General features: G+C 46.4%; 1 protein-coding gene across 9 annotated transcripts in view; it reads left to right on the forward strand.

Annotated features, from left to right (window-relative positions):
- Window positions 1-27,613, forward strand: part of SNX29 (sorting nexin 29) — a 550,106-nt gene that overhangs the window by 275,001 nt on the left and 247,492 nt on the right. The window lies entirely within an intron of this gene.

Genomic DNA, 27,613 nt, shown 5'->3' on the forward strand with positions numbered 1-27,613 from the left:
GTTTAAAGAGTGATGGATGGACTTCTCTCCGCTCTCAGGTCGCAAGTGGGTTGTACAAGGCACCCCTGTAACTCAGAGCATCCTGGCAGAAAGGATTCCATATCTAATAAGAGGAAGCATGGCTCTTTGGAGGAGGCACACGTTTTCCTGGCGGTCAGTTTTAGGGGGAATTTGAGCTTGGAGAGTCTGGAGGGGATCTTGAGAGAAAGATGGGCGCTACCAGCTCATGTAGCACATATTTACTGACTACCTCCTAAGGGTCCAGCCTTCAACTTCCTTTCTCTACCTTCAGTGGCCTCCCCTACCCTGGGAGCAGTAGAGTTGATGATTCTAGGAGATGAGCCACGAGAGATGTGAGTCTGAAGCTGAGACGTTCCTGAAGTGGCGTTTTCTTCCCTAGACTGAGTTTGTCTTCTTTTTTTGATTGTAAAGTTATTGATGCTTCATCCGTGGGTAGCATCTGTGTAACCAAGGCTTGTCGTAGGTTACAAAGATGAACAAGACACGTTACCTGCCTCTGGGGAAGCTCCTGGCCTGGGGGGTGAGGCAGACACGTCCGTTATGATAATTAGGAAACAGGGTTGACATGCCAGAAGTGCAGACATAGAGTGACGCCTGCCTCATGGGCTCCTAGAGCTGTGTCTTTAACAGCAGTCTTGCAGAGCTTGGGCATCTAACTGGAGCTTCTAGAACATTCCTCCCCTTTTCTTTGGGGTTGTTAGTTATGACACTTGGAAATTTCTTTTGTCCTCTTCCCATCCCTCCTGAAGAGCTACACATTAGAGGAAATGGATTTGTTCTCACCAAGGTTTTTGAGGATAAAAGATACTGGACACGTCCAAGATAGATCTGCTCTAAGATTCCTCTTTACCTCCTGCAAGTGCAATCCTTTTGGTTTGGATTCGTCTCCAGAGATTTTTCCATTCCTTTCTAGCAGTTGCCATCAGAAAAATGTAGAATTGTTGGTGGCATTTGGACTTTGGTCCTGCGTCGCCTCCTGCAGCCTGGTGGCTTGGAGAGCACAGGTGTCCCATGTCAGACTCAGTTCAGATTGGTCCCTCACCGCCATGCATTCCTTCCTGGGCAGGCCACCTGACCTCTCTAAGCCTCAGTTTCTCTGTCAGTAAAGTTGAGCTGGTAATACCTACTGGTAGGGTTACTTTGAGGATTAAATATAAAGAATCAGGTTCAGTACCCGTAGTGGACAGGAGTGCTTTCTTTTCTTCCTTCTGTCCTGATTTCCTTTGGAGGAATGATGGCCCCACCATGTCTTGCCGTCTTGGTAGGAGAGTAGATCTTAGGTACTTTGCCCTACTTTGGCCCCAGGGCAGGCATGTGACCTGAGCCAGGGCAGTTGGGGCTTTAACTCCTAAATTAAACAAGAATGGTGAGAATGCTTGAGAGGCCACTTATTCAATAACTGGGTCCTGATGACTCTCCATTTGTTGCTGTGTGAACTGGCCAGAGCTGTGCTGGTTTCAGGTCCTTCTCTGGGCCAGCTTCTCCTAATTTCCTGACTGTTTACAGTAATTCCTTTGTAGCTCAGGTTAGAATCTGTCTCTGTTACTTACCTCCAAAATACCTTAGTTCATATGAAGTTTTGTAAATGTCTACAATCCATAGATGCTGTTTCCTCTTCCTCTCCTTTGGGGCTCCTTTGTTCTGCCTTTTTCATACTGTACTAAGTCTTGATCACAGTCCTGCTTCCCCATTGTTTGCTCGCCTCTGTGCTGTGTACAATACTGCCAGTCCATCCTCAGCAAATGGATCTTTACTTCCTCCTGTGTGGAGGGACTCAGCTAGCTGTTGACTGATTTTTCAAATTATAGGATACTTGTCATTTACTGTGTGACTGTAGTTAGCCCCTGAATTTTTGTTCACGGGTGAAATAAATGTGTATTAGCGGCATTTGTTCTCATTATAATGGCGGAGTTACTATTAATGGAAAAGTTAGCTTAAGCATCAAGCTGGTGAAAAATACATTCATAATCACACGCTGTGGACAACTCTGAATGTGACCATCATTTGAATAAAATGGAAAAGTTCCTGAAGCAGCCAGAACCTTGGGGGCAGTTATACCACCAGCACTGGCTTCATAAATTGGCACCAATGGGTTCCAACACTCTTGATATATCTGGGAGTCATTTTTATGCAAAAGAAAACAGGCTTTTAAATAAAAGACTGGATTCTGTGTAAGTACTCAGGATACAGAACTCTGAGCTGACGTCTCCATTAAACTGCTGCTCAAAATGAAGAGTTTGATGTGAATTTGTTTTTGTTTTTTAATATCTCATGATACTGAGCAGATTGAGACCGGGCTCTCACCTCGTCAGGGGAAAAAAGTTTGCTTACCATGCAAAACTGGGTGTTGAAGCAAAATTGTTATGTATGAATGAAAATTGGTAAGAATTTGTATGGAAACACAAAAGACCCCGAATAGCCAAAGCAATCTTGAGAACGAAAAAAGGAGCTGGAGGAATCAGGCTCCCTGACTTCAGACTATACTACAAAGCAACAGTAATCAAGACAGTATGGTACTGGCACAAAAACAGAAAGATCAGTGGAACAGGATAGAAAGCCCAGAGATAAACCCACGCACATATGGACACCTTATCTTTGATAAAGGAGGCAGGATTGTACAGTGGAGAAAGGACAGCCTCTTCAATAAATGGTGCTGGGAAAACTGGACAGGTACATGTAAAAGTATGAGATTAGATCACTCCCTAACACCATACACAAAAATAAGCTCAAAATGGATTAAAGACCTAAATGTAAGGCCAGAAACTATCAAACTCTTAGAGGAAAACATAGGAAGAACACTCTATGACATAAATCACAGCAAGATCCTTTCTGACCCACCTCCTAGAGTAATGGAAATAAAAACAAAAATAAACAAATGGGACCTAATGAAACTTCAAAGCTTTTGCACAGCAAAGGAAACCATAATCAAGACCAAAAGACAACCCTCAGAATGGGAGAAAACATTTGCAAATGAAGCAACTGACAAAGGATTAATCTCCAAAATTTACAAGCAGCTCATGCAGCTCAATAACAAAAAAACAAACAACCCCATCCAAAAGTGGGCAGAAGACCTAAACAGACATTTCTCCAAAGAAGATATACAGAATGCCAACAAACACATGAAAGAATGCTCAACATCATTAATCATTAGAGAAATGCAAATCAAAACTACAATGAGATATCATCTCACACCAGTCAGAATGGCCATCATCAAAAAATCTAGAAACAATAAATGCTGGAGAGGGTGTGGAGAAAAGGGGACACTCTTGCACTGCTGGTGGGAATGTGAATTGGTTCAGCCACTATGGAGAACAGTATGGAGGTTCCTTAAAAAACTACAAATAGAATTACCATATGACCCAGCAATCCCACTACTGGGCATATACCCTGAGAAAACCAAAATTCAAAAAGAGTCATGTACCAAAATGTTCATTGCAGCTCTATTTACAATAGCCCGGAGATGGAAAGAACCTAAGCGCCCATCATCGGACGAATGGATAAAGAAGATGTGGCACATATACACAATGGAATATTACTCAGCCTTAAAAAGAAATGAAATTGAGTTATTTGTAATGAGATGGATAGACCTAGAGTCTGTCATACAGAGTGAAGTAAGTCAGAAAGACAAAGACAAATACCGTATGCTAACACATATATATGGAATTTAAGGGGAAAAAATGTCATGAAGAACCTAGGGATAAGACAGGAATAGAGGCGCAGACCTACTGGAGAACGGACTTGAGGATATGGGGAGGGGGAAGGGTGAGTTTTGACGGGGCGGGGGAGAGTCATGGATATGTACACACTAACAAACGTAGTAAGGTGGATAGCTGGGGGGAAGCAGCCGCAGGGCACGGGGATGTTAGCTCAGGGCTTTGGGACAGCCTGGAGGGGTGGGAGGGGGAGAGTGGGAGGGAGGGAGACGCAAGAGGGAAGACACATGGGAGCACATGTATGTGTATGGCTGATTCACTTTGTTGTAGATCAGAGGCTAACACACTATTGTAAAGCAATTATACCCCAATAAAGATGTTAAAAAAAAAAAAAAGAAAGAAAGAAAAAGAAAGGCAGGTTAAGCTTAAACCCATTTTATTAAATAGTAACCAAATAGAAAAAAAAAAAAAAAAAAAAGAAAATTGGTAAGGAGTTCTCCCTTCTGGAGGGATAGGGGTAATTCCCACTAAAGTGTGAATGACTAACAAAGCCAAATCTCCAAGGAATTCTTAAAATCTTTTTATTATGGAAAAGATACAAAAATGGAAAATTTAGAGGTTTAATCATGCTTCAACCATTAATAACTCCTAGTCAATTTTGCATCATCTCTGTCCCATCCTACTCCCAGTCTCTTGTGGTATTTTGAAGCAAACCTGAGTTTTCATATCATTCCACTCCTGTTTGAAGGCTGTATCTGTAAAATATAAGAGCTGTTTACAAAACGAAACAAAACCACAATACCATTAAAAAATCTTCTAAAGGAGGCCCATGCCAGTCCTAGCAAATCTCAGATTGGAATATCAGAGAGAAAGAGAGAGAGAGACTGGCTGACTTCTTTTAACAGAGCACCTTTTAGGGGGCCTGAAAAATGGTTCCTCACCCAATTCCAGCGTGTGTGTGTGTGTGTGTGTGTGTGTGTGTGTGTGTGTGTAGGCTTTCCCACATCAGTGGAGTGTCTGAGAATTCAACTGAATTCTGACACTATCTACCCAGAGATAGCATCAGATTCTACAGGTAAGAGGCCAGTCCCACAAGATCACCCTCCACTTCAGACACCAGTTAGTTGTGAGCCCAGATTGTTACCTGTGCTTCTGACCGACTGGCTATAAATCAGAGGTTCCCAAGACGATGAATTTGCTAGAGCGTCTCACAGAACTCAAAATTTTACTCACTAGATTACTGGTATATTGTAGAAGGATATAAGTCAGGAAGAGCCAGATGGAAGAGATACATAGGACCAGGTATGGGGAAAGGGCACCGGGCGTCCATGCCCTCTCTAGCCACGCCACTCTCCCCAGATCCCCATGTGTTCACCACCCTGGAAGCTTTTGGAACCCTGTCCTATCCATAAAAATAGAAGCTTCATTACAGAGGCAGGAATGATGAAATCACTGACTATTGGTGATTTTTTTAAAAACATCTTTATTGGAGTATAATTGCTTTACAAAGGTGTGTTAGTTTCTGCTATATAACAAACTGAATCAGCTATACATATAAATATATCCCCATATCTCCTCCCTCTTGTGTCTCCCTCTCACCCTCCCTATCCCACCCCTCTAGGTGGACACAAAGCACCGAGCTGATCTCCCTGCGCTATGCGGCTGCTTCCCACTAGGTATCTATTTTACATTTGGTAGTGTATATATATCCATGCCACTCTCTCACTTTGTCACAGCTTACCCTTCCCCCTCCCCACATCCTCAAGTCCATTCTCTAGTAGGTCTGTGTCTTTATTCCTGTCTTACCCCTAGGTTCTTCATGACATTTTTTTTTTCTTACATTCCATATATATGTGTTAGCATACGGTATTTGTCTTTCTCTTTCTGACTTACTTCACTCTGTATGACAGACTCTAGGTCCATCCATCTCACTACAAATAACTCAATTTCATTTCTTTTTATGGCTGAGTAATATTCCATTGTATATATGTGCCACATCTTCTTTATCCATTCATCTGATGATGGACACTTAGGTTGCTTCCATCTCCTGGCTATTGTAAATAGAGCTGCAATGAACATGGTGGTACATGACTCTTCTTGAATTATGGTTTTCTCAGGGTATATGCCCAGGAGTGGGATTGCTGGGTCTTAGACCATTGGTGATTGGCTCAATCTCCAGCGCCTCTCCCCTCCCTGGAGGCCAGGGGGTAGGACCAAAAGTTCTAACCTTCTAATCAGAGGATTGGTTCTCCTGGTACCCAGCCCCCATCCTTAGGTGCTTCTAAAAGTCATCTTATTAACATAACAAAGGACACCTTCATCATTCTCAACACTTAGGAAATTCCAAGGGTTTGGGGAGCTGTGAGCTGAGAACTGCGGCCCACAGTAAATCACAGTATCGCAGGACCCCTTGCTTCCTGTTCCTCCCCCTCAGTTTGCTGAGGAAGGAATCTTAGCACCTAATTCCTGTGAGATGGCCAAGCCGAGGTCTTCCTCCCCTTTGCTTGGCTTTCTGTGTTAATTCCGGTTAATATCAGCCATAGCCCTGTCACCAGCATGGCTGCCCTGACTCTTGGAAATGGAACGGGTTGGAGACAAGGAGGTGTTGATTTTGGATACAGGCATCAGTAAGCGGCAGCGAGCAGTAGCTGGAGGCAAGATCTTAGTGTCCGGACTGGGAGCCCTAACCACTGGACCACAGGGGCCGGCAGCTAGGGCCTGGGTCCCTAGTTCTCGCCTGTCTTGTCAAGAATGAATTCAGGTGAGGAGGCAGAAGGTGAAGAGAAAAGGAAAAAGTTTATTGGAAAGACAAAGCACATGCAGAAAGACGCAGGGGTGAACTCAGAGAGAGAGTTGCGCCTCTGGGGAGTTTAAACCCTTTATAAGGGCACAGTTTTCTGGGTCTTTGTCTTACTTCCAGCCAGTCATCTTGTTTTGTTCCCCCTGGCTAATTTGTCTCAGGACCCTCCCCTTAGGGGTGCAGGCACCTCTCAGCCAAGATGGGTCATGACATGAAGGCATCTGGGAGAAGCAGGAGTCACCATGGCCTGGAGTTGTCCCCTGACTTTTGACCCCCAAGAAGCCTTTCTGCGCATGTGTGGTGTCTCCCTTGCCCCAAGGAGCGGGGAAGCGGAGATCCCTTGATCCGTTACTCAAACAAGGTTTTGCCCCTGTTCCTGCCATGACTGTTATCTTAGGACATCCACAAGAGACAAAGCTTGGCTATTTACCGTGTCTCTGTCATTGCTTCCATTTTGGAGAACAAACAGGAGGCTGATTTTAAATGTCTAACCTCAAGCCCCCCTATCTCCTGTCTCAGGAAATGCAAACAGGAGGCTAGTTGAAAGTGTCCAGGCTGAAACCCACTTTTTCCTGCCCTATGAAGTGTAAACAGGACGCTAGTTGTAAATGTCTAACTTGGGGCCCGTCTATCTCCTGCTTCAGTGTCACCACGGCTTGCAGGTTTCCCAGTGCTTGGGTTTCCGAATGCTGGGGCACACAGGCCTCTGCTGTGCCCTTGTGCGTGAATGAACTAGTTCCCTAATGAAGATCACAGGCAGTCCAGTACTTTATTCAAAATAGTTTTTGTGTGTTTTCTCTTCTTATTTTTAATATTCTATTTTTAAAATTAGAAGTATAGTTGATTTACAATATTGTGTTAGTTTGAGGTGTACAACATAGCGATTCAGTTATACATGTGTGTATGTGTATGTATATATATACACACATGTTCTTCACATTCTCTTCCCTTATTCAAAATATATTTTTATTATGGAAAGTTTGAATGTAAGAATAGCCCGAAGAATACAACGAGCTTTCGCATACCCATCACCCAACGGCAGTGGTGGCCAAGTCATGGTCAATCTCGCTCTGTCCATACATCTTCCTACTTCCCCAGCTTCTCATAGATACGCTGAAGCAAGTGCAAAGCACAGCGTTGTTTCCTCCTAAAGTATTTTGAAATATATCTCTAATACAGCATAAGGGTCCTCCTATTTTTTAAAAGAAAAAAAATCCTGTAATATCACACCTAAATAAAAATTAGCAGTCATTTAACATCGTCAAATATCTGGTGAGTGTTCAAATTTTCATTTCAAACAAATGTTTGAATAAGTTTCCAAATGGGGTCCATCCACACATTGTAATCGGTTAATAGACCTCTTAAATCTCTCTGAATCTGTAGGTTTCCCATCTGTATCTTCTCTCCCTTTCTTCTTTACTTGAAATTTATTAATTAAAGAAGTTAGATTGTTGATCCTAGAGGATGTCTCCCACCAGTGTTTTTTGAGAGTCTGTCATGTGCTTGGCACTCTGTGATCTCTTAGGCTTTTGGTGACATTTACTTAGAGAAAAGCAACCCCCAAACATCGATGACAACCATGGTAGTAGCAGTTAGCATAAGTTGAGGGCTTATTCTACTTTTGGTCCCTTTGCTAATAGCATCACATTGGATTGTCTAATGTTTGCTACATCCTTACAGATGAGGAATCTAAGGCTTGGAGATGACAAGTCACCGGCCCAAGGTCACAGGGCTTCACGTGTAGACCTAGGATGGAACCCTGGCTGGCTGACTCCAGAGTTAGTCCTCTTCCCCTCACGCTTAGCTAGAAACACGAACTGTTGCCAAATCTTGGCTCCCTGTGCACCCATGCCGAATAAAAGTACCGAGACAGAGATTTGGAAGGTAAGAAATACAGAGACTTTTTATTTTCTTTGCCAGGCAAAGGGAAGGCACAGTAGGCTAGCGCCTCAAGAACTGTGCGCCCACTCTGCTGAATTACAGGGATTCTTACAGGGGAGTTCACAGTCCAAAGTCAGTGATAAAGATCAAAACAGTGAATGTCTTGCATTCTTCTTCTTCTTGCATTGTTTCAAAATAGTCACTGCTGGCAGTCAGGAAACCCAGTAATGGGGTCCATTAGTCTCTGGGTTATCAGTGTGGGAGCTCCCTTCTGGAAAGCAGACAGCTACAAGGGGTGATTTGCTACAGGAGATCACAGAGGGAGCAAATACCAGGTGCAGAATGTAAATTACACAGGACTGGGGTGACAGGTTAGCTTTGTGAAGGACAAATCTAACAACAGACACTATAGATTAGCAACAGTTAAAATGAAACTAGGATTGATTAACTCTTTCAGGCCAGGTTATGTTTCTTCTCTAGCCTGGCACCATTCCCTTTATTTTCCTTGTTCTCAGGAGAGGGAAAACATTTCTATTTCTGCTGCAACAGAACCAGGCCTTGCTGGCTGGCTGGCTCTAACTTTTAACTCTAAGGGGAGCCACGGTGAGCCACGGTGATGAAAGCAGTGGCATCTGCTAGCTCTGAGCTTATCACACCCAAGGGAATTATTGAAGGATGAGGAGGGATGATGGGAAGAAATTCTGGCTGACAGACACAATCCCTGCTGTAAGCTGTATTCACACACACAAGCCCAAGCACTTGCTCAGATGGCAGGGCTCTTCTGACGCCTCTTTTATGTAAATTAATTTTTATTGGACTATAGTTGATTTACAGCGTTGTGTTAGTTTCTGCTGCCGATGCCTCTTGTGCCCATCACGTGTCCCCAGTCTGTTCCTGTGTGCTCAGGTGACCTGCCCAGTGTAGCAAAGGGAAAGGTTCCACTTTGGGCAGTGTGCCCTTCTCGCTGGACGGGCCTTCTTTCTTTCCTGCGCGTCCCCAGGCCTTTCATCACTCTTTGCACTTGGCAGGGTGTGTGGAGTGGCAGGTGACAGCCCGGCTCCTGTGGCAGACACGCCCACACTCCAGACTCGTTAGTGCTCGCTCGTCCCTGCCCATCTCCTGGTTTCTCTCATAGACCTTTGGGCGTCTCTTCTCCCATCTCATGGTGGGGTCACCACCCTCCATCGACGATGATACCACAGGCCTGCCGTTGTGCTCGGTGTCTCCACCCTGGGTGTTCTCTTCGGCTGCCATTCCTGTTACAGCCTCATTTCTGTTTGCGTTTCTGGAGTCTGGAGCACGTGAGATTGAACAGATGAACTTCCTTAGAGAGACACTTGGAAAATGATCCGCTACTCCTTTTTGGGTGATGGATAAAAATACTTGTAATTGTGGTGGCTGGTTTTCAGCTTTTCAGACCCACACTATTTTGGGCCTGTTTTATATTTGCTTTCCTTCTTGAGGCGGGAAGTGGCTCCTTGAAGCTGCTTCTTGGGCTCCCAGAGGAGTTGTGTGGTCTCAGTTGGGGAGGGGGGGGGATAGGTGGCACTGTCCCATCGAGGTCAGTGTTGAGGATGCGCCAGGTGAAGGGATATGGCTGTCACGTGTGGTGAGCCCAGCCCACCGGGAACATCTAGGGATTGTCCCCAACAATGTCGAACCATAGCAGTTGGAGGTGTGGGGGACAGATGCAGAGACAGGGAGGAAGGAGGTGGTGAGTTTAATGCACGTGGACGGAATAATGAAAAACTACCCCAGGACCAGTTGGCTTGGGCCGTTTTCCTGCTTAAGACTCCAGCGGCTCCTCTTTGCCCATGGAGTCATTAAAATGTAACCCCTTTTTTATGTGTTACCGTAAGACCCTGTGTGCCGTGGCTCTCATCTTCCCCTGAGGCCATGTTGCTCACCTCACCGTGAGCTTGTGTCACCTTTGTACCCATTGGTTTCTTACCTGGAACCCTATCCCTTCTCTGTGTCCCCTTACCTCCCCATTTTCCTGGGCTGACTTCTGAGCTTTCAGATCTTGCCCTAGAGCCCTTCCCCTACCAGCCCTCTGCGCTCCCGAAAGCTAAATTCCGTTACCCCAGGTGTCTTGTTGCTACCCACCTCTCCCACATCCCCACTCCTCGTCCTGACGGTGCCATATGTGTGTTTGCCTGTCTTGTGGGTTCTTGTTTCCCTCATTCTTTGCCCTACCTCTCACTGTGCTGTGGGTTCCATGATGACAGTTCTCATGTCCTGTTCACTGTTGTGGTCCCGGCATATATCATTTTGGAGTCTTTTGGTTGCAGGTGATAGAAAGTGTGGCTGATTCTGTTGTGGCAGAGACTGTGCTGTGTGTTCATCAGGCCTGTCTCGCTTGTCTCTCCCTGGACAAGCAGGACTGGTGCATTTACCAGTCTCCCTTAGGTTAGACTGGGACCATGTGACTCATTCTGGCCAGTGGGCTATAAGTAGAAGTGGTGAGTGTCCTCCAGGGCTGAAGCGTGGAAGAGCTGGTGTGAATTTTCTTTGATCTCGTTGTGCTTGCCGTGATGACCCTGGGAGCCATGTGTTCCGTGTGGCATAGCTACAGGGTGATGCTAGCCTGGATCCCTGAGTCACCGCCTGGAAGGATTGGCCCTGTTGTGCTGCTGGGCCCACTGCAGACTTTGTGAGAGCAGGAATAGACCATATCTGTTCAGCCAGTGAGATATTAGGGTTTGCTTGTTATTACAGCCAGAGCATAGCTTACCCTGATTATGCCTAGAAAGAGAATTTCTTGATTGAAGGGAGAATTGGGCTTTAGGTGTGGCTGAATCTTGGGGTATGAGCTCTCTTACCAGGCTCCTGTCTCTCTCTCTCTCTCTCTCTCTCTCTCTCTCTCTCTCTGGCCCTTACTTCTGCCATGTCTGGGTTGACATCATTTTGGTGGGTTTAATCCCTCCTGATCACAGCTGGCTGTGATAACCCCTGGGCAGATAGTTTTTCTTCCAGGTTCACATTCAGGGGGAGAAGCAAGAGTCTCTTTCTTGATTCCTGGGAAGAGCCTTGAGTTCCCTCTGATAGAGCCAGCTTAGGTCCCTTCTCCCTCTTCACCCAATCGCAGGATCCCGCTCATGTGCCGAGGCCGAGGGAAGAACCCCATTCAGACGTGGAGAATGAGGGCTGGGGAGAGGGGTGGATCCCCCAATGAACACGGAGACTGTTGCTGGACAGGAAACGGGTGCCATAGGGACAGGTGACCAAGGTCCACTTCAGTGCTCAGTGAATGTTTGAGTGAATGTATGCATGAACGGATGGATGAATGAATGAGTGCCAGATTAGTGGATACATTGGTGAATCAACCTCTCTCTTGCCCCAGGAGGCTCGCAACCTGGTAGGGGAGTTAGCGTCATAAAGCAGTAGCCAGTAGCAGCAAGTGATCAGTAAACCAAAAGAAGTAACACAGGGAAGAGGGGAATTGGCCAGATCTGGTAGTGGAGGGGCATGGTTTGGGGTGTCTCAGAGAAGATATTGCAGAACTGTTCATTTCTAAGTTGGGTTTTGAGGGTAGAATAGGAATTTGCCAGAGAGACGGGGAAGGGCAGGGTAATCCAGGTTGCAGAATCAGCATGAGCAAAGGCTCGACCAAGTTCCCAGGAGGCGACTGACTGATACATAATAGGGTGAGACAGAGGCAGCCGCCTTCAGATTTTCTTTTTATTAGCACTATCCGTTTATCATTCCTATTAGAGTTTTCTGTTTCAGGTCCTACAGTTAATGGTTATTTTTTGGCACACGGTAGAATTGGAAAGTTTTCTCTTTCCTTTGCCTTTTCCTGTCTGTCTGATTCACCCTGACACAGGCACACACGAACTGCCACACCTGCCACCCCCTCTCCGCTCTCGGCCTTTGGAAAGAAATACCCTTCCAAAGCCCAAGTAGCCATTTCTGACCTTTTCAAGAAGGTGTAGTTTTGTGGGTCAAGCCGGTGGTGCTGAGAGACTTCTGTTTCTTAAAAGGCTCTGCAGTTTGGTCCTCAGGGAGGGAACCTGAAGGCTTCCAGCTTGAAGATTTGTAGCAGTTTTGCTTGGGTATGGTTGGGGCACATCTTGTGAAAAGTGTTGCCTGAGGGTGCCTGTCATTTTAGAAGTGGCCCTTCATTAGACTTGGAACTTTGCCTCCAATAGCTTGATGCTCTTGTTTGTTATATTTAAAGGATCTAAAACTTTCCGTCACCTGCCTGTTCTCTTGCACCAAGAGGCTGACACACAGCACGGTGGCTCTGGTAATAGGTTTGCAAAAGCCAAGGTTCCTCTAACTCTGTCCAAGCTCGTATGTAAACATTGCTGCTACCATCTATTATGTGGAATAAGTCGAAATTTTCCCCAAAGTGACTCACTCACCTGGAAATGAATGAATAATTGTTAAGTACAAATTAATACAATTGATATCATTTAATAAGTGCCTACTATGTGTCAAAAACTAAACAGGGGCATCACCTGCATCCTCTCATTTAATTTTTACACCAAGAGTTCAGGAAACAGGTTCAGAAAGGGTGAGTATAATATCCTGAGTCACACAGCAAAGAAGTGGTAGAGCCGTGTTTTTTTTGTTTTGTTTTGATTTTTGTTTTTTTAGATTGAAGTATAGTTAATTTACAGTGTTGTGTTAATTTCTGGTATACAGCAAAGTGATTGTTTTTTATATATGTGTTTAAAAAAGTGCTGTTGTTGTTTGTAGTAATGTGTATATATTGACCCCAAGCTCCTAGTTTATCTCTCCCTGCCACCCCCTGCAGAACAGATTTTTTTTTTTGAACCAGTTCTGGTGGCTGCAGGGGCTGAGATCCTGCCACCTTGCTGTTCAGACTGTGCCTTTGTTTACAGAGGTGTCACTGTGAGATGGGATGGCCCTCCTTGGAGGTTAAGCGCACCATTTCTATTTCCTGACACATTTTATGACTGTCTTCTAGCAGAATACTCTTCCAGGTCTCGAAATGGACTCAAAGTTGGACTTGCAGTGACTTTGGGGTTTTGCCGCTTCTGCTGGCTCACTGCGTACAAATTAATCAAATGAATTATGTAGCTCAGGTAATAACTTGCCTTGATGCAGTAGCTCTGTAGGAAAGAATGAGTTGAACGTTTTTTATTTAATCCACTTTGGGGGCATGTTTGAGTGGATTAAAAAAATAAAAAGCACAAAGAATCCTTTTTACCAATTAATTGTGAGCCATTCTGTTCTTTTGGGGGCAGGTGTCTTTCTCAGAAATGGTCCAGATCCTTGTCAGGCTGCCTGCCTTACATCTGTTCCGTGCTTATGGCGTGCCAGGCATTTTTCTGAGCACTTTATCTCACTTTATCCTTAGAATCACTCGATGTGATGAGGCGTGGTGAGATGACTGATGTTTCAGGTCACACAGATGGCAGAGCTGGGAGTGAAATTCCAGGCCCGAAGCTCATAACTACTACTTGTTGAAAAGAACCTTAAATCTGAACTACAGGAGCTTGTAGAGGTGGTTTGTCCCCATGTTGGCCAGAGTGTGAGAGTCCCAGTGACGGCCTTGGGTGTGTTCCCTGGCCCTGTTACCCAGCCTCTGTGAGCCTCAGTTGTCCTCAACTGTAGCCTGGAAGTATTGATTTCTGATGTGCACTGCTGACAGATCAGTCAGGGAATCGCCCGCATTGCTTCCTGGCACCCCTCTTCTCCTTGGGTGGCTTGTGTGCTGTGGGGAAGGACTCTCTTGTCTTATTTACCTGCTGTGGGACAGACAGTGACACTCCTGAGTTGAATGACCCCTGAGCTCCACCAGTCACAGAGCAGCCCCATGTCTCGTCGTAGCTTGGGCCTCCCTCCCCTGGTGGGCCGAGAATGGCCTGGCGAGGGCACTCAGGGAGATGCCTCCTCAGGGAGAGTGAGTCAGTCCCAGTTTCCGAGGACACGCCCCTTCGACCCAAGGTCAGGCAAGTCCATGGTCGTCACCCCTCTGCCGTCTACGTAGGAACTTAGGCAGCTTCGGGCTGCTGCTGCCACTGCTACAGCAGAAGGCGTTGTCGGTGCTGCATGGTAGCTGGGCCTGTCTGCCTGCACGACCCTCTTCTTGGGCATGAGCACACGCTTCCTCTCTGGGGTACGTTCAGGCCCTTCCACAGCCTGGCTCCCCAGGCTGGCTCCCCACCTCTCCCTGGCTTGCTGTCACATGGCTGAGGATGGCTTGTTTCACCACTGGAGCTGCTCTGGACCACTATGGGGCTGGACCACTGCTCCCAGTGTAGTTGGAGCCCCAGGGAGAGGATGTCTCTCTATCCCCCGTCCTTGGTTCTCTACTCTGCCTGTCCAGGGATTGACTTGACCAGGATGAGGAACAGTGGCTTCATCGGTTCTCTTTAGGGAACCCCACACCCCACTACAGGGCAGTGAGGCCTGCCTCCCGCCTTCCTCGGAACCCGCTGTTACACTTTCTGAGTGTCATCACCAGTCTTGTTTGGAAAGGCTGCTGGGATCCCTGGCCCTTCCTCCCGCTCCTGCCAGCCACAGAGCTTTCACTTGCCAACCTGCCCACAGCTCTCTTAGTTTTGTTTTTCAGAAAACAACTCTGTCTCACAACATCCTTCGTGGCTGATTTCTCCCCATCAGCATCCTGCTTTCCTGCCGCTTCTGTTAATGTGGGTGAATTTTACCTCTGTACCTGGTGAAGCACAGACCTGAATACACTGTTTCCTCAGGCCTCCTCGATGTGACTCACAGGCTCCATTTCAGTACCGAAAACTCAGCTTCGCCAGGGCAAGCTGTTAGCCTCTTTTATACAGTGACAAGTACTTCTTAAAAATTTCTTTCCCCTTCACAGAACCTTTAAAATGCCCCAGTTCATTTACTTCTCTGGGTCATGCAGGCAACTCTGTGGCCTGCTTTGGGCAAAGAATGATACTTCTTTTTTAGCAAAGGAGATTGAAATTGGGTTCTCTTGATTTTTTTTTTTCTTCCACGCCCTCCAGGTGGTTTTTAAAAAAGATCCATTTTTAACAGTGTAGAGATAGAGAAGGGAGACCAGTCTTACAAAAACTTGGAAATTTTTCTCCTACAAAGACCAGCTTCTGTGCCCCAGCTCTTTCATTTCCAGGTACCTGAGATTAATGCTTCTGAAAATGAGTCTTTTAAATTCCGTTCCTCCCCTCTAAATGAAATGTGTTCTGGGGTTAACGACCCAATTCCTACTACGCAGAAATTATTTTCCTCTTGTGAAGAAAACTGGATTTAAATGCAAAAATATTGCCTTTCTGTCTTCCTGAAAAATCTTTTCTGCTTTGTAGTTAAAAGCTTTTAAAATTAATGGAAAAATTCCTCCATCCCTTCGCTGTAGCTCAGGAGGAGAGCAAGATGGTCGGTTTCTCTGTAAATAACATAACAACTGCCTTCCTGACGTTTGAGCTTGATGGCGTATATTTTAAAGCAAAGTGGTGGTCAATTTGGATGTAAAGTGATAAAATTGAGTGGATTAAATTGGCCGTCAGCAGTTAAAATACCATTTTGCATCCAAAACTTTGTGCCAACAGCTTTTACGTATGTGGGAAAAGAAAAGTAAGTTTCCTACAATTCTTTTTTGACACATCAAAATTATAACTTTCTTTTGGTAGAGCACTTTGCGGTTTTTAGATCATGCGTCAGCAAACTTTTTTTCTATCAAGTGGTAAGTATTTTAGACATTGCAGGCCACCTAGTATCTGTTGCAGCTACTCACCCCTGCCACCGTAGCGCGAAAGCAGCCTCAGATGATGTGTAAACAAATGGACGTGGTTGTGTTCCAATAAAACTTTACTTATCAAATCAGACAGCGGGCGGGATTTGGCCAGCAGGTGGTAGTGTGGCAGCTCCTGATCTAGAGGATTCTCCTACTTGATGATGGTGATGGGGTGGTAGTGATGGGAGATCATCACGCGCTCAGAGTCAGTGCCTGTCACGGGCCAGGCAGGATACATATTTAGTGCTCATAACACTTGAGTGAAGGGTAAGTATGATTATTGCCACTTCACAGAGGAATTGAGGCTCAGTTTTGTGCTCCTAAAACTTTATTTATGAAAACTTAATTTCCAAAAAATAAAAGCAACTTACACAGTTAAAAGGAGACCTACTTCTCTCTCTCTCTCTCTCTATATATATATATTTTTGCACTGATACTATAATTTTCTGTTTATCGTTGTTGATTGTATTATCTGCTCTTCTGTCATTTTGAAAGCTTTCTGCTAAGTAGTACCTTTTACAAAGCACAGTGGACTATCTTGGGGCCACATTTTAGGGTGAATACCTTTTGAAAGAAATCTCACTATTTTCTCAAAGATTTTCTGATTCATGAGGGTCCACGCTGGGCTCTTTAGGAGCACGGCCATTGCAAATCAAGGTAATTTGATTAGTCACATTCCCGTGTCACTAGGAATAAAAGTAGCATAGGATCATTGAAAAAATTACAGATAAGTAAAACTTAAAAAAAAATTCACTTGCAAGTCATCTCAGAGATGATCACGCTCGGCACTTTGGGGTCTGTTATGACATTTTTTTCCCCATAATTACCATATAAATATAGGTGTTATCTGTCACATACTGTATACTTAGTTTTGACTGGAATGTATTGAATTTTTCAAACTTGACATCATACTCTCTGCAGAGTTTTGTAACTTGTATCATTGAAGTCAAATTCCCACTCTGGACGCATTGTCAGTAGTGGGTGGTTTAGTAGTGCCATTTCTAGTGCACAGTGTGACCTACTAACAGGTGGTCAGATTTCCAACCCAACAGCCCTTGAAAGGGTAGGGATCGGCCCTTGGTCAGTAGCATGTATGTCTTCCCTCTGGGTTTGTGTGAGTATAAGGTCACACTTTGTTCCTTCCAAAAGCCTCCAAAAGCTTATTTTTAAGAAATGATATTCACAAACACTTGCCTGAAGGTCAGATGGTCTGTCCATGTAAGGCCCTTTTGACCTTGAATGAAGCTAGTTAGTGGCAGGAGCACATGTAGCATGAGTCGTCTTCCTCCTTAGAGAATTATTCTTTTGCAATTTACCATGAAGCTGTCAGCCTGTGTTGAAGGCTGCAGACCAGCAGCTGACAGACAGCATCTAGCCCACGGGTGCGTTTTCCTTGCACGTGTACAGTCGATCCAAATGTTCTTTTTAGTTGAAGTTAGTTTGGCCAATATTAAAGTCTAGATTTGAGCCCCACCCTAGAGAAATACTTGCCCACGGGCACCAGGAGAGACACAGACAGCCTTGTCCATAGCATTGCTCATAATGACAGAACATTCAGTGCAACTCTAACATCCATCAGCGAGAGAGGAGATTTTAAAAAATAGTGGCGTGGCATAGTGATCAGTATAGCAGTGACACTGGACGAACCTCAGCTGTGCACATCTACGTGGGTGGGTCTCAGGAATATGATGTGGCAAATTACAGAACACATTTACATAAAGATGAGAAGAATGTAGAATGGAACTGGAGGTAGGTGAGGAAGTCACCCATGTGGTAAACCATCCAGAAAACCAAAGGGATTACAAATATAAAAATCAGGGTAGTGCTAACAGGGGAGAGGTTCTCAAAAGTTCTGGAAGGTTCTGTATCATAAGTGATACAGGCAGTGAGTGGGTACACAGCTATTTATTACTGTTGTTATTTATTTCCTCCGTGTATGTATGATATTTCTTCTTTCGTATGGTAGAAATATTTCACAATTTACAAAATTGGATTGTCTGGAAGCATTGGACCCATATTCCTGCACAGCAGCAGTTGGGTGGAGCTGAGTTCCAGTTGCCTCCTTCAGATGCTTTGCAAACTTTCCAGCTTATTACAGTCCTTAACTACCTATTGTTCCCTAGTGTTCCCCCAGCCCAGCCTATCTTGCGTGTTTTCAGTGGCATTTGAGTTTTTGTCCTCCATCCTTGGGGTGTTCGGAGATACGGCCTGCAGAAAATCATTGTTGTATTTTCTGCAAGCATGTAGGTAAGGATGTTGGCGATTACTCATGTTGTGTGTAACGTGAGTAATTTCTATGTTAGAGAAACTTCTCATAGTTATAAGTCCCAGGAATGATTCTCTTGAGTAAGTAGGCAAGTCTTTTGGATGCTGTGAATGTTGTCACTGATCGTGTTTTCTTCTTCGCCTTGCCTACTCAGAAGCTCAGAGGCAAGTGTGGGCTCGTCATTAGCTAAAGTGAAGACATTGTAGCCTGTGTGTTCTATTCTAACCTTGCTGTTGGCTTCATCTGTTCTCCTGCCTCTCCTCCCTCCTTTATTTCCTCATTTAATTTTAAAATACTATTCCATGATATGCCTGTTTATAAGTGGCCATATTATTTTTGGAAAAAGAGGATGTAAATTATCAATTCTCATTTACCTAGAATGATGGCAGAGTATGGGTTTGTGAGAACGTTCTGGAAATCTTTATCCAGAATGTTTTATTCACAAAGCTGCCTTGGTCATGTATTTCAGCCATGTGGGTTACTAATTTCCCAAGAATGAGAATATAATTAAAATACACTTAACGCTAAAATGCAACTGAACGTAATTTGATCTTCGATAATTTAGAAGGCAGTTAAGGAGCTTGCCTTTCCTCAAGGCCATAATTACGAACATCAGTTATCATAGTGTGACACTATAAAAAATCTGGTTATTTCAGCTTTCTGATTATTTGAAATCTGTAGGAACTAGAATTTAGAGTCAATGCGTGCAGTGTATATAATGGTCTTTCAACCCACCCCCCTCCCCATACGAATAGTTCATACATGATTTCATAGCTGATGAGTGTCAGAAAAGGACAGGCATGTAGTAGGAAGAGTTCAGTTCTCCAAACGTTTGCCAGATAGTTCCTGCCATGTGCTGAGTGCTGGAAAAGTCTTTGCTTTTTGGTTCGATGCAGAATTCAGGAATGTAAGTAGATATATATTTTTTTAAGTGTTGAATGCCGTGGCAACACAGATTGGTCTCTTACCTGGACATGAAGTGGGTAGTGAAGGAGTCACTGTGCCAGGAAGTAGCACATCCATTGGGAAGCAGAGGGTAAGTGGATTGGGGCGTGGAAAGATCCAAGAAGGCCCAGAACAGCCTGGTTTGTTTAAGGGGCTTACCTCTTTTTTCATCCTTACCCTCATTGTGATAGGGGAGGTGATGGAGAAGGTGGTATTGTTGGAGGAGGAGGTGGTGGTGGTGGAGGAGAAGGAGAAGGTGTTATTGATAGAGGTGGTCTTGGTGGAGAAGGTGGTGTCAGGATGTGATGGTGGTGGGGGTGTTATCGATGGAGGTAGAGGTGGTGGTGATGGACATATTATTGATGGAGGAGGAGGTGGTGATGGAGGTGTTATTGATGGAGAAGGTGGTGGGAAGGGTGATGTTATTGATGGAAGATGGTGATGGGGATGGGGGTAGAGGTGGTGGTGGAGACGTTACTGATGGAGGAGGTGGTGGTAATTGAGGCGTTACTGACAGAGGAGGTGGTGGAAAGGGTGATCTTATTGATGGAAGATGTTGATGGTGATGGAGGTAGAGGTGGTGGTGGAGGCATTATTGATGGAGGAGGTGGCGGTGGAGGCGTTACTGACAGAGGAGGTGGTGGTGATGGAGGCGTTATTGATGGAGGAGGTGGTGGTGATGGAGGCGTTATTGATGGAGGTAGAGAGGGTGGTGGATGTGATGGTGTCGGAGATGGGGATGCTGGTTTCAGCACTTATTGAGCATTTCCGTGCCAGGCACTGTGCTATACACCCTTTACACACACTATTTCATTCATCCTCATAGCAACCCTCTGAGCGTAGGTATTTTTTGCATTTTCCATTTTCTAGTTGAGGAAGCTGAGGCACGAGGAAGTTAAGTACATTCCTCAAGAGATGGGAGTGAGAAGGGGTGCTGCAGACCTGGATATGGGCTCACCCCCTCACCTCCATCAGGTCTTTACTCAGATACCCACTTCTTAGAGGCCCCTCCCTGACCACCCTGTTTTCCCCCAGCTTAACTGAGAGATTACTGACACAAAATCTATGTAAGTTTAAGAGGCGTACAATGTGGTAATTCAATACACATCTATATTGTGAAACGATTACCACAGTAAGGTTAGTTAACATCTCCATCCCCTCACAAAATTTCCTTGTTGTGTGTGTGTGGTTCAGAACATCTAGGATCTACTCTCTTAACAGCTTTCAAGAATACAATACAGTGGTTTTTTTTTTTTTAAGATTTATTATTTATTTAATTTATTTTTGGCTGTGTCGGGTCTTAGTTGTGGCACGCAATACCTTTGTTGCGGCCTGTGGGCTTCTCTCTAGTTGTGGCGTGCGGGTTTTTCTCTTCTCTAGTTGTGGCGCGCAGGCTTCAGGGCGCATGGGCTCTGTAGTTTGCGCCACGCAGGCTCTCTAGTTGAGGCGCGCGAGCTCAGTAGTTGTGGTGTGTGGGCTTAGTTGCCCCGCAGCATGTGGGATCTTAGTTCCCTGACCAGGGATCAAACCTGCGTCTCCTGCATTGGAAGGCGGATTCTTTACCACTAGACCACCAGGGAAGTCCCCAATACAGTGTTATTAACTGCAGTCACCATGCGGTACATTAGACCCTCAGAACTTACTCATCTTGTAACTGCAAGGTTGTGCCCTTTGAACAGCATCTCCCCATTTCCCCCAGCCCTCGGCAACCATCGCTCTACTCTCTGCTCTGATGAGTTCAGCTCTTTTCGATTCCACATATAAGTGAGACCATGTGGTATTTGTTTTTCTTTGACTCCTTTCGCTTAGCACAATGCCCCCTGAGGTCCATCCGTGTTGTCACAAATGGCAGATTTCCTTCTTTTTCTGACCACCCTGTTTAAAACTGCTCCCCTCTCCCCTACAGGTAACTATTTGGATCTCCTCTACCAGCTTTTGCTTTTTTTTCATCTTAATTATCTTTTGATTTACTTTATTTCACCTATTCTGTCCATCATGTGTCCCATCGGAATGTAAACTCCATGAGAGCAGGTATTTTGGTCACTTTTGTCCACTGCTGTGTCCCCAGCACCTTGAACATCGCCCAGCACATGGTGGGGCTGGTGCTGGCTGGAGAGCTTGTGCTTTCTCCAGCCCCTCATGGGAAAGTGGGCCCAGTGTTGCCAAAACATTTCTCTGTTAAGAGAAGTCACACATCTCCTTTTTTTCTAAAATCTTAATTTCAAAATGCTCGCAACTGATTATAACCATAAACACCCGGGGAGTCCAGTGAAATACATTGCGTGCTGAATTCAACTTGCTGGTTGCCACCAGCCTCCCCTCTCTGGATGTGGGAGGAGCACCTGACCACAACCAGAGAGCTGTGCCCACCCACGTTAGATGTACACTTGGTTAAGATCACCTGGCAGCAGTGACATCCAGACTGGAGTGCGGGGGGGGTGGTGGCGGGGAGGATGGTGCAGTGACCCCACCCAAGGTGGCAGGGATCTCGAGAGCACAGAGCAGAGGGGGCCTCGAGACCTGGACGTTTTAGTTCCCAGTGACATTGTGACAATGGCAAGTCATTTTGCTTTTGTGGGCATGTTTAATCATCTTCAGAAAGAGCAGCAGTGCAGAGCCCGGTCACATCACAGCCTGAGGCTAGAGGAGAAATCAGTACTACTCATCCCGTCTTTATGGGAAGTTTTGCTGTTTTGTTCATTATAGGTTTTTTACATTATTTTGATTTTTCAAAATATTGCACAAAAACGTGATGCCTGATTTTTTTGGTACCCTCTTAAATTTTGCACATGGCCCCTAGTCACCCCAGTCCCACCCTGAAAAGCAGATTGCTGTTGACATTGGGGCCCATCCGGGCTCTGAAAACCTCAGGCACAGCAATTACAGTTTCCTAATTATGCTTCTCTGGGCTTTGAATCGGAAAAGACAGTGTTCCCATTTAGAATTTGGTCAAATTATTTGCCAGTTTTACATGGCAAGGTGGAGTACCAACAAGCTATAACCTGTCCAGATTTACAACAGGCCTTTAAATACATCTTGTGATTTCTTGAATCTTCCAGCAGAATCTTTGGCTGGAGAATTCAAATATTACAGAGCTTTTGAAGTCTCCGTCCTGTTCTGGCCAAGGCTAGCGTGTAAATGTCTTTGAACGCATGTTTCGCCCTCTCTACAACCACACTCCCCTTAGTCGAAATTGAAGGGAACTTGTGTTTAGTGGTGATGGCTCGAATGAGTGCACCGCTGATGGCAGAGCTGCCGCTGCAGTGGCCTGGCCTTCGGGGATAATGGCAAGATGTTTGATCCCGCTTCCCCAGCACTTTGGAGTAACTCTTCAAGAGTTATTAGGGGTCTGACAGCAAAGGCCCGACTTGTCCGCTGAGCTGTCCCATTGAGCCCACTGGGAGCACCCGCGTCCAGAGGAGGCCGAGTGTTGGTCTTGGTGGGGGTGGGGAGAATTGCTGCTTTTCAAAACTTTGTCTTAAGACGCAGAGCACTGGGATCGTGGGAGCGTGGCCCCCTGAGTGCCTGCGCCCCTCTGCACCTCAGTTTCCTTGTCTTTAAATAGCCGATGAAGCGTGGATATCAGAAGAGAGCTCCAGAAACCGTGATGGCTTTGATAACAGGAAGATACAGGTTCAGATTCGGGGTGCTCAGAGCTGTCGCAAGTCTAAATTTTCTCCTCCGTCAAATGGGGTCGTGATGCCAACTGCATGTTGTCATGAGGATGAATGATTATACATGTCAGGTGCCTGGCAGACCGAGGGTGTGGGATTAGTGGGGTGCAGTGGCAGTAAGGGGACGGAGAGAAATGTCTGCTCTCGCTGCAGTGAGAATGCTGTGATGTCATGAACGCAAGGAGTGGTGTCAGTGCACGTGGAAATGTCACCACACACGTGCCTCATGAACAGGGGAGCCAGATGCGTGAGGTCCCTGACTCACGAGGGCTGGTTGGGGTCCCTTTTCCTCACCATTTTTATCCCATGTGTCTGGCACAGCATCGGACAGCCTAGCATCTGTAGGCATTTGCTGGATGCACGTCTAGGCCAGGAAGTGGCAGGAAGCCATCAACGTAGCATCTGTGGGGGCCACTCGGGCTCCTGAGCGGTCTGGCATGTGTCACAGCCCAAGTGGCTCTGGGAATGCGGGAGGCCTGTCCGCCCAGAGGGCAGTGCCTGGCCGCCTTCTGTCAGGGCTTGGATTTAGCACCAAGGCAGCCGGGCTGGTCATTAAAATGGTCAAATACGTCCCCACCTCTCGCCAAAGTGCTACCACTGACTCCCCGTGTCGTCCTTCACCTCCGCGGTGACCCTGACCCTCCAGACTCAGACCACCAGCCACCACTGCTCTGAGTGTGTTTTACAACCAGCAGCAGAGGTGATACCTTGCTGGACCGTGGCAGGCAAATACCTGCGGTTCGTTTTCCCCCACCAGCTGGCGCTCCACCTGGTCCCCTCTCCTGGTGGCTTCTGGGACCTGCAACCTCTGCTCCGTCTATACTGACTGTTCGGTACTGTGACCATTTACCCGCAGGGCCTGGGGTGGTCCCGGACTTGATTTGGGCCTCAGGTTCACTCGGTGAGTGCTGGGCCACGGCACCACATGGGCCCGACAGGTACTGTTCTCGAGCCTCAGCACGCCTGCTCGGTGGTACTGTCATCATCTCTCCCTTATGTGTGTTGACTTATTCTCCAGATATGTACTGAGTACCTACTACGTGCCAGTCACTGTTCTGGGTGCCAGGAGTAAACCGTGAACAAAACAAAAAAGTCCGTGACTTCCCCTCTGGGGGATGTACAGAGGTACAGTAGGTACAGAGCCGATGGCTGCAATGCGTGTGTGATATTCACTATTGCTAGTTACACATAAATGATCCTAGACGGGTACAAATTAAAGACAGTTCATCAGTTAGTTTCTCAGCTGGAGAGTCTTGACAACACGTTAGGATTTATTTATCTAGCGAGCCAAAGGGACATGGTACGGCGATTATAAGTGTGATTATGTAAGCTGTCAGTTATGTCCACACCCATTAGAAGACCATTAACCTGCTGTGTGTAGAAAAGAGAAGAGTGAGTCGGGGAAATGCAGGTCACGGCTGGCTGGGGATAAGGGGACAAACACGAGTGGTTACGGCAGAGACCGTGTGAAAGGCAGCCTCGCTAGGATGGAAAGGTTGTCTCTCTTTGGGGCATTAGTGTCAACAGAAACTGCTCCAAGGTAAGGTTTCCTACCAGGTGTGCTTGGGAATGATTTTGGTTTTCACGGCCCCGCTCTGGTTTCTGTGTACCCTGAGAAAGGGGAGGGGAGTGGTGGGTTCCCCTGAGAGTTCTGGATCCGCTGGAGTTGTGCTCAGCTCATAAGACCTTTGGTATAGACAGTGCTTGTTAGCCACTGAGCAGATATCCTCGTCCTGTCCCCGAGGTGGTCGAGTGGAGAGATGTACAGGTACGCCTCCAACGAGCCGTCCCCACACCCCTGCCTGTGCCTGTAGCTGATAATATAACAATAGCCGACAGCCTGCTAGCGTTCACTGCCCTGAAGGTTACATGGTCTCTGCTCAGAGATCTGCCCCTCAGGAAGTCCTTCCTTTCTGATCCTCGGCTCCAAAGTACCCTGCCTCCTCCCACGGTGCTCTGTGCTTCCCCGCCCCCCCCCCCCCCACCGGCTTTATTTTCTTCCCAGCACCTGCACATAGGCTGATGTCTGTCCCATCTGACTTGGTAAGCTTGCTCATCCGCTGCATGAGAGCAGAGACTGCTTTGTGCACTGTGGTATCCCAGAGCCTCCATGGTTCCTGGCATGTAGCAGGTCCTTTGTAGGACGTGTGTTGAATGAAGGACCACTCACGAGGACTTGGGAGGAGGGCACCATCGTCCTCACTCTGCAGCTCCCGCCCTGGGAACGACGATGAGGCCGGGCACACTCACAGCTTTAAATCACCCGTGTCAGTGACTCCCAGGCTGGAGGTTTGGTGTGGTTTGGAGAAACTGGAAGAGTTTCCTTTAGAAAAGGCAGTGGAGTTGAAGGCTCCAACGTGGGTGTCACGTTGCCTTTGATCATCCCTCGCCCTTGGCCTGAAATCCACGTGCATCCCTTTCAACTGCACAGCTTACGTCCCAGCTCAATGCTGGGTCATATTTTGTCTTCATATCTCTAAAGTATGCAGCAGTTCGAGTTCCATAAAGGGAGCAGAACCACCAAGAGATCTGTACACACGTGTGTTAAAGAATTTGGTCTGCGAACTTGGCCTTACACAAGTGCAGGAGCAGGTTGAGCCTCTGTAGGGCTGTTGTTTTCACGTCTGATGCTGGAGCCTGAAGTCCTCAGGGCGGCCACCAGGAAGTGGGGGACAGATGTGAAGAGCAGGCTGGCCCCACGCTCAAGCCAAAGCCACGTGCGTTCTTGCTCCTTCACTGGGGTGCTCTGGGTGCCCCGAAGCAGCTGGGCCCTTCATCACGGAGATAAGCCCACAGCCCCGCCCAGGAGAGGGTGACCCTGAGGAGGACCGGGGAGGATGGAGGAGTTTCAGGCCCAGCTGTTGCTTCACCGAGAGACACGAATCAGCGGGTGAGCAAGAAGGTGCGTGAGCTACGAAAGGGCTGCTTGCTTCATTTCTGTCCCCCAAGATCTCTCACGGGAATCTCTTCATGGACCACCCTAACCGGAAGCTTGCAGGAAAGGAAATTCTGGAAAATGTAGTTCAGGCTAGCCAAGTCGACAAGTGACAAAGCACCGCAAAATGCCCGCTATTAAAATACATTGAAGCACTCTGAGGCAGGTTAGCATACTGGTTAAGAATGTGGACTCAGGAGCCGCACTGCCTGGGTTAGGATCCCGCCTCCACGTGGACCTGCTGGGTTGGTCCTCGGGGGCAGGTTACCTCTGCAGCCTCGCCCTTGGTTGTCTTGTCTGCAAAGTGGGGATGAAAATAACCCTCGCTTCATAAGGCTTTGGGAGGATTCATTTAGTTACTAACTGGAAAGTGTTTATCACAGCCTGGGATGTATATTAAGTGCTCAAAATGTTAATCGTAATAATACAATAACAGTGTTTACCTCGACACCACTTCTAGTTCTCTCATATCAGAGATCATCCATGCATCTGGAGAGACTCATCTCAACACTGATCCCAATATTTGAACCTGAAAAGAGAGAAACACCAAACAGAGAATACTCCACCTTCAGAGGCAAGGTTGTCATTCCACTCCTAGGTTTTTAGCAGGAGAAGGAAATGCCCGTCCACACAAAGATCTCTGCGTGAATGTTCGGAGCAGCTTTATTTATAATAGCCCTAAACTGGAAAAACCCAAATGGCTACCAACAGTGAAGAGATATACAAATTGTAGAATGTCCATCCATTAAACAGGAATGAACCACTGGTACACGCAACAGCATGGATGAATCTCACAGTAATTATGCTGAGTCAATGAAGTCAGACCAAAAATGAATATTATGCCGTATAATTCCATTTACAGAAACTTCTAGAAAGTACAAACTCCCCTACAGAGACAGAAAGCAGATCAGTGGTCTCTTGGGGATGGGGGGTGGGGAGGGCAAGAAGGAGGGGAGTTACCAGAGGGCCTGAGGAGACTTTGGAGGTGATGGAGATGTTCAGTGTTGATTGTGGTGATGGTTTCACACAGGTAAACGTACATCAGAACTTACCAAATTACATACCTTAAGTATGTGCAGTTTATTGTGTGTCAATTAAACCTCAGTAAAGTTGCTTAAAAAAAAAAAAAAGAGCACGACCAGAACTGCCTAGGACATCTGGTACGCTCAGGAGCAGCGCCCCACCACAGGAGAGACTCACTCAAAATCTACCAGTTCGGAGAAGGATAATTGTGAGCAAGCAGCGCCATCCCCCAGAGGGAAGTTTGTTGTTTCTTCAGTAACCACCATGGAAGGAGGGAAGGAGGCATATAATGAGATGAGGCTTCCCTGAGAGGACCATCACCTAGTTATAAATTGTGGTGAAAATAGAGTAAGTAAGGCTTCCTTTAAGAGGAAAGTTATAAGTTAGGGCTGGTCACCTGTAATCAGCTCCACAGAGCAAGGGTGCATCACTAAAAAATCAAGCTCTTCGTTTGAAACTCTGCCAGGGGCTCAGAGGAGTCGCTTTCTGGTTTTCTGAAATCCCCCTGAGCTAGGAACTTCTCTTTCCAACCCTTCAGTGCTTCCCCTTCCAGAGGTTGCTGGACATGTGTCCAGGGGTCTTCCAGCAGGTTCCATCACAAAGGGGACAGACGGGAACTGAAGGCTCTAGGGGCAGCCTCCTGAGCTCCTTCTGTTGTACGGTTCCCTCTGGTGGAAGCACGCCCTGCCTACGTGGATATCATTTGAGTCCTGCCC

The sequence above is a fragment of the Phocoena sinus genome, chromosome 15, assembly GCF_008692025.1.
Source record: "Phocoena sinus isolate mPhoSin1 chromosome 15, mPhoSin1.pri, whole genome shotgun sequence".
Classification (NCBI taxonomy): Eukaryota; Metazoa; Chordata; class Mammalia; order Artiodactyla; family Phocoenidae; genus Phocoena; species Phocoena sinus.